At 42.2% G+C, this 7,339-nt stretch overlaps 1 long non-coding RNA gene and 1 pseudogene across 1 annotated transcript; one reads left to right on the forward strand and one right to left on the reverse strand.

Annotated features, from left to right (window-relative positions):
• The first annotated feature begins 209 nt into the window (after window positions 1–209).
• On the forward strand, window positions 210–1,533 carry LOC116079583. Its single transcript, XR_004114047.1, has 2 exons — window positions 210–365; window positions 1,286–1,533. It is a non-coding gene; the product is annotated as an uncharacterized LOC116079583 (long non-coding RNA).
• Window positions 1,534–4,256: 2,723 nt separating this feature from the next.
• LOC116081024 lies at window positions 4,257–5,191 on the reverse strand (annotated as a pseudogene).
• Between the last annotated feature and the right edge of the window lie 2,148 nt (window positions 5,192–7,339).

Raw genomic sequence — 7,339 nt, forward strand, 5'->3', positions numbered from 1 at the left:
TTATGCACATGCACAGCACCTCCTGTTTCCAGTCCTCTCCAGTTCCTTTCCACACTCACCTACTTTAGTGCAAAGTCCACATTTTTTTGTTCCCCTTATTATAATGTTTAATTTTTTTCCTGTATCTTCCTCGGCAGAGTTGCACATTGCTAAGATCTTAGAGGCTCAAGATTTGTAGTGAACACGAGGAGACCCTGTCAGATACCACTAAGGAATGAACAGATGGACTTCCAATGAAACGACAAGATTTCTTCAGAGACTTACTAAAGCTCATTTTGAAAAGAATCTTGTAGTACAAGGGGATGGCTCCTGGACAAAACGAAAGAAAGGCTTGCAGTATGTGTCATTTGGGATATAGTAGCCAGGTATGAAATTCCTACCACAAACAAGGGCCACACACAAGTTATTTATTCTAAAATAAACTCATTCTTTTGTGGAGGCATCTCACTTTGGCTTGGACTTAAGAGCCAACCCATCTGCTGTGAATCTCAGCTCTACCACTTTCGAGTTGCACAAGTCATCCTGCCCTGGTTGTTCAGCACATAGTGAACTCGAGTGTGATAACTTTAGTGTACCCAACCATTTAACTGGAATGTGGTACAGTCATTATCCAGCTCAGTAAGTTAATTCATTTAGGTATTGTAATGGTGTCGATTGTCAAATTAATTGGCTTAAGAAACCTAGGGCATTAGTGAGGCACACCTTTGGGTGGGTCTATGAGCATGTTTCCAGGGAGGATTCACTGATGTGGCTCTGAATGTGGGTGGCACATTCTATAAGTGGGGGTCCCTAACTGAATAAAAAAGGAAACACCTCAGAAAGTCATTAACTCCTCCCCTTCTCTTCCATCCCCTTTCCCCCTGCTCTTGGTTCTGAGATGTGAGCAAGAAGTCTCTGGCTAAAGGCCTTTGTCCCAGCCACATTTTCCCTCTGTGATAGACTGAACTCCCTGAACCATGAATCAAAATAAACCTCTCCTCCCTGAGTTGCAGAGGTCAAACATTCTGTCACACTCTTGAGAAAAGTAACTGATACTGGTACCTGAACTCCCTTAATAATTTATGGTCACAGTGATAGTTTCACAGTATGTGATTTTAATTTTTCCCAAGATAGAATGCAGCGTAGGGCACTGGCCACTCTTGGCTGCACAGTAGTACACCCAGACCTACCAAAGAGAGATGACTGGTCATGCCCTTAAGTACATTCTGAACCATACAGAAGCAAGGTGGTCTCCATTTATAATCTTCCAGTTTCAAAAGTATGTGCTTATGTGTCTGTGTTCTAGGTATTCGCTGCACCCCAAACTGAGCAAGTTTAGGTGGGAAAGCCTTACTTGCAAAAGTTTGCCTGAGAGATGCACATGCTCGAAATGACAGGATAATAGTAATCCTTCCAAGGATTTTGTCAGCATCACTGTCCTCACCAAACAGTGTTTTCTCAGGGGGAATTTTTGTTCTGTTCTCTGTATCAAAAATAAACTGGGTAGTGTTTGCTGAGTCCTGAAAAAAAAAATAAAATCACTTTACAAAGCAATTAATGCGTGTTGATTCATTTAGCCAGCGAAGCACAGCGATGAATAGATACCATAATCATCTTAACAAGTGAGCAATCTAGACCACTCAGAGATTAGGCAACTTGAACAAAGGACATGGCCAGTAAACTGTAAAATGGGGTTGGAACTCAGGTAGTCCAACTTCACAGAATAGTCCCTGAACCATTTTGGGGTCACCTCATAAAAATCTTCTTCTGCTTCCAAACAGCTTCCTTGATTCTATCTGGCTGATTTCTTGTGAATCACAAAACTGATTTAAATTCATTGCTAAGACACTCGAGGCCAAATTCCTAGCCTCGTAAGAATGCTCATAAGAATGCTCATGGCATAAATCCTGCATTCTAGCCTCTAACCTAATTCACCTTTTTTTTTCCTCATATCTGCATCTTGTCTTTGTCTCACTATTCTTACTTAAGCAATCTCAGAAGGGACAAGGGCATGAGCAGCCCAAGCACAAAGGAGTTTTAGGCCAGTAAAATATCCTTACACAGAGGACCATACACACCTGAAGAGTAGACGCATGCCAGGATACACACATGTAAACCTCCATGATCTACAGCCGTAGGAAGGAACCGGAGAGTCACAGAACTTGAAGTGTTAATATAGGTTTATCAACTGTAACAAGTTGCTACTTTGGTAGCAAATGTCGATAATGGTGAGACTCTCCATAGACTGAAGACCATGGGTATATGGGAATTTCTGTACCTTCTTTTCAATTTTGCTATGAACCTGAAACTTCTCCAAGAAAATGAAATCTTTCAAACCATAAAAAGCCCTCTTGGCATCAAAGTCTGCTAAGAACAATAAGGAAATGAACATCACAAGCCATAAATGTGAAAATATTTTAATTAGCAAATTGATTTAAGTAATATATGAAAAAATCATAATTAGAGTGACCATCTCATGAGCGCAAAGATGGTGTGGCATGTGAGAGGTCCTAGGTCCATTTCCCACACAACAAGAAAAGTGAAGGCTGTCATGATGTAACATTAGAAAACGTTGATCATATTAATAAGTGAGAAAAACAACATAATCGTGTATATTCTAATAGGGAAGGCCATGTCACAAAAGCTAGCTTTCATTTTTTATTTTCTTTTCTTTTTAATTTTAAGAACAAGCACTTTACTAGGAATATGTTCCTAAAAAGCACAGATTTAGTTAGAACTATAAAATGCCACTTCATGGGATATTAGCATTGTTGTATTCTATTGCTGCTGTCTGTCATGCTAACCATGAAGTATCTTTGTATTACACATGCAAAAAGTAAGGCCAGGGAGGTTAGCTAACCTGCTCTAGAACTCAATCAGTGGCAGAAGCATGACCCACAGTCTTGAGTTTTCGTGCATTTCACTCAGTACCAAAGTGACAACCTCAAAAACAAAAACCCTGACAATGTCACTTTATCCTTCCTCATAATGAAAAGCCAACAGTTCTACCAGCCACTTTCCAGTGGTACTTTGGTTTCTTTTAATGTCAGGATCACAGTAGTCAGCAGGGGGAAAGAATATGTTCTTGATAATTAAAACACAAAGTCAGACTGGGAAGCGGGTATGTCCCTGAGAAGTGTGTTTCATTTTTGGAATTGATTCAACTGGTTTCAGGGAAAATCTAAAAATTCATTAATAGAATTAGAAATGAACAAGGAAAATAAAAGGACTGGGAGTGTGGCTCAGTGGTAGAACACTTGCCTAGTATATGCAAGACCTTTGGTTCAATCCTCAACTTGCAAAAAGAAAAACAAAAGACATTTAGGTGGCTGATGCCCTGAATCTCTTTGAAAGCATCATTGGCAACATGGCTACTTTCCAGTTCTTTCCATTTGATAGGATAACTAAACAAATAATTTCAAACACAAGCCCATGTAGGCAGGATACAGTAATGGAACTAGGAAAACATTTACTCTCCAGTTACTGTTACATTTGAGTTATGCTGTAGACCCTGAGTAGGAGGGAAATAAACAAGAAAACCTTAGGTTCCTTAGCAATCATCTGTAGATATTACCATGAAGGGAAAAGGTGTGTTCTTATAACTATTTCCTCACTAAGTAAACTAGATGCCTATAGGGCCCAGCTCCAGAAGAACCAAAGCACAAGATTTGAAGGCAGCATCCCTACTATAGAAAAAGCAAGGTCTCCTTGTCAACCCATCCCATTTAGCACTACTTCAGTGCTCCTCTTTCATCCTGGACCATTGAGTCCCCCACATCCAACATTCCAATTAGTATGCCCAAGTCATTACTGAGTTCAGCTTTCTGGGTTCTTTAATTTGTTTTATAGGTATTCTGCCCTAAGTTATGCATTGAAAAAAACATTATCTCTTCAAGAAACCTTATCAAAATACCAGATTCCCTATTAACAACAAAAAAGGGATGGAGATTAACAAGCCAAAATAGGAAAGAAGGTATCTGCGGCAGAACAACTCTGACCTCCGACCTCTGACCTCAGACTCTTGTTCTGAAGGAGTCACTGGCAACCCTCCATTTTTAATAAATCTTTTTTTTTCTTTATTTTTTTCGAGACAGGGTTTCTCTGTGTAGCCCTGGCTGTCCTGGAACTCACTCTGTAGACCAGGCTGGCCTCGAACTCAGAAATCCGCCTGCCTCTGCCTTCTAAGCGCTGGGGTTAAAAGCATGCTCCACCACCGCCCAGCGCAAACCTCCATTTTTAAGAGTCCGTGGGAAGCAGGACTGCCGCTGCTCTTCCACTTAGCCATCCTCTGAGCTCTCAGCCACCTTCCAATTCTTGCACTTGCTTGTCCTCTCCTGTACCCCAGGGTCAGGCACGGGAACATGGACACTCTTCTCCTTCGTTTTCCTTTTGGCTTTCTTAGTGTCTCTTTGCTCCATTTCCTCAGAACTGCTAGTTTCAGAGTCATCTAACTGAGAAGTGTCACTTTCTCCCCTAAAGGTAAAGCGTTTTTAGGAGACTGTCCCTTGCTCTTGCGTGGTTGCTTCCTTTTCCCCGGCACTAGGCACTCCGTTTCTTCTGAGAACTTACTTGAGGAATCTGCTGTTATGTCTGTAGCTTCCCTTTTTTGTTTTTCTTCTGTTTTGTTTTGTTTTGTTTTGTTTTTTGGTGTTGTTGTTTTTGGTGGTGGTGGTGGTGGTAGTGGTAGTGTGTGTGTGTGTGTGTGTGTGTGTGTGTGTGTGTGTGTGTGTAATCATTTTTCCTGCTTCTTCTTATGAGATTTCTTTGACTTCTTCTTACCTTTTGGGATGTGAGGGCAGATGACTTTACCTGGGGAGATTTTTTCCCCCTTTGGTAATGTCTTGCTGGTCACTACTGTCTGTTTCAAACTCTTCAGAATATGCCTCTTTATAACCACTGTGACTCCATCTGTCTGGTATATTGGATCCATAATCATATAACTTCTTGTTCCGGGATTTAGCCTTAAGAAAATCATCTTCCAGGGCCTCAGAAATTTCATTCCTTGACCTCCAGTCGTCTCTCCGACTCACTTCTCATCCGACTTGAGCTGCTGGGTACTGTGTTCCCTTTGGTCCCCTGGTAGGCATTCTCCATCTGCTTTTCTAGGTCTCTGATTTTTCCACATGTCGGGTTCCTCCTAAATCTTACTGTGAGCGTCTGTATGCTAGATGACATTCCTCAGAAGGACTTTCCCCAATGGAACCCATGGCATTCTTTAATCATGAGTCGCAGCCTCGTGTGGTGGGGTGGGAGAAAAGACAGTGGCTTCCTTCTCATAATTTTTTAAAAGAATAAAATAGCACACTCAGAACGGATGAAAACCCAATACAATGAGATGCTTATAATGATAACCATGCAGCAGACAGTGAGGAGCTGGAAACATTCCCTTTAAGATAAGAGGTGAGGCAAGTTAGTCTCTGTTCAACACTGGCCAGCAGAGAGGCAAGACGAAGAGAAAATAAGAGCAACTTCACTGTGTGTGCTGAAAGTGGGCTTGAGGAGGTAGAAAGCAAATCCCTACAGGGTGAATTGCTAAAATTTATAAGAAACTATGAAGAAATCAACACAAACAAGTTAAGTTTCTCTTAGACCCTTTTTATAGATTTTTATTATGTTTAGTTATGTGTAGGTGTGGGAAAGGTGTGCACAAGTGAGTGCACTTGCCTGCAGAGGCCAGAAGAGGGAGTAAGACCCCATGGAGCTGAGGTTGCAGGCAACTGTGAGCCAGCAATATGGGTGCTGGGAACTAAACTCAGGTCTTCTGCAAGAGGAATAAGCACTTTGAACCACTGGGCCAACCTTCCAGCCTAGGAGTGAAACATCAAGTGTCATTCTTAATAGCATAACTTAAAAGATCTTTAAATGGTAAGACATTATAAGCCTTATTATAATCTCTTGTGGCTTTGAATGAAAAGTGCGTCCCATAGCCTCAGGTGTTTTGAACACTTGGTCTCCATCAATCAGCATTGTTTGAGGAGGTTATAGAATCTTGAGAAAGGACAGCCTGGCTGGCGGAAGTATGACACCGAGGGTGGGCTTGAATTGTTTATAGTCTTGTCCCACTCCCACTTCATTCTCTGCTTTCTTTGTCATGTGGTTGATAATGCAATCCCTTGGCTGAGCAGGCCAGGGAAATAGATCAGGATCTTATCCAGTCACCAGCGAAGCTTCCTCCTGAAGCAGATGGGACGAGATGTAGACTCACAGCCAGGCATTACTCAGAGTCCTTGGAACACACAGATCTAAGTGAGATGTCTCCATCAAATCCCCCCCCCCCCAGAGGTCGGGGAACCCTGTAGAAAGAATGTAAGAGCCAGAGAGGATGGAGGACACCAGGAGAACAAGGCCCTCTGAATCAACTAAGCAAGACACATATGAACACACAGAGGCTGAAGCCACACTGGGCCCACGCAGGCCTGCACCAGGGCCTTTGTGTAGATGATAGATTTCACCTCAGGCTTGTTTTGTTCTGTTTTTTGTTTGTTTGTTTGTTTGTTGCTTGTTTATGAAACTCCTAAGTGTGTGAACAAGTGGGTTTCTGATTCTTGTACCTGATCTTGGGCTCTTTTCCTTCTGTTGTATCACCTTGTCCAGCTTCAATGTGATAGGTGGGTGTGTGTGTGTTTGTTTGTTTGTTTTATCTTCTTATATTTTATTTTGTCATATTTGGTTGTTATCTCTTAGAAGTCTGATCTTTTCTAACGAGAGACAGAAAGGGAGTGGATCAAAAGAGGAAGGATAATGGGAAGGGATTGGGAAGGAGTAGAGGGAGGGGAAACTGTACTCAGAATAGATTGTTTGAGAAAAGAATCTATTTTCAACGATAAGAAGAAAAATGGAAAGAAAAAAGATTGTTCACGAAGCAAAGATCTGGTGATCACTCACGCTCAGCCTGTGAATTACAACAGTTTGGGAAGGGGGTCATTTGTAGTCCACAAACACTTGTGAAATCCAGAGAGTAACAACAAGCAGAATAATAGAACAGATATTGTCAGAACCCTAATATCTATGGAAGTGGTCAATGGAGGAACAAAGTTAAACAAGGTAGGGCTTGAGAGAGAGAGAGAGATGCCAGGCAGGCTCTCTGCTGACAGAACCAGGCGAAAGGGAGAGAACCCGGTCCAGCTGAGCCTCTCCAGGCTGAGCGGGATGGTGAGTGTCCTGGCTTGGATCGTGAGTGTCCTGGCTTGGATCTCCTGCCTCTGGAGAATAACCACCCCAAGCCGGGAGTCTGTCAAAGCAGGAACTCGTTTTTATGTATCAATCCTTTCTTTATAAAGGGCTGAGAGAGGAGGCGGAGTTTTCTGCTGAGGTGAGATGACATAGGGGGAGGGGAAAGTAGACGAAGAGTATGGGGTGA

The sequence above is a fragment of the Mastomys coucha genome, unplaced genomic scaffold (genome assembly GCF_008632895.1).
Source record: "Mastomys coucha isolate ucsf_1 unplaced genomic scaffold, UCSF_Mcou_1 pScaffold6, whole genome shotgun sequence".
Lineage (NCBI taxonomy): Eukaryota > Metazoa > Chordata > Mammalia > Rodentia > Muridae > Mastomys > Mastomys coucha.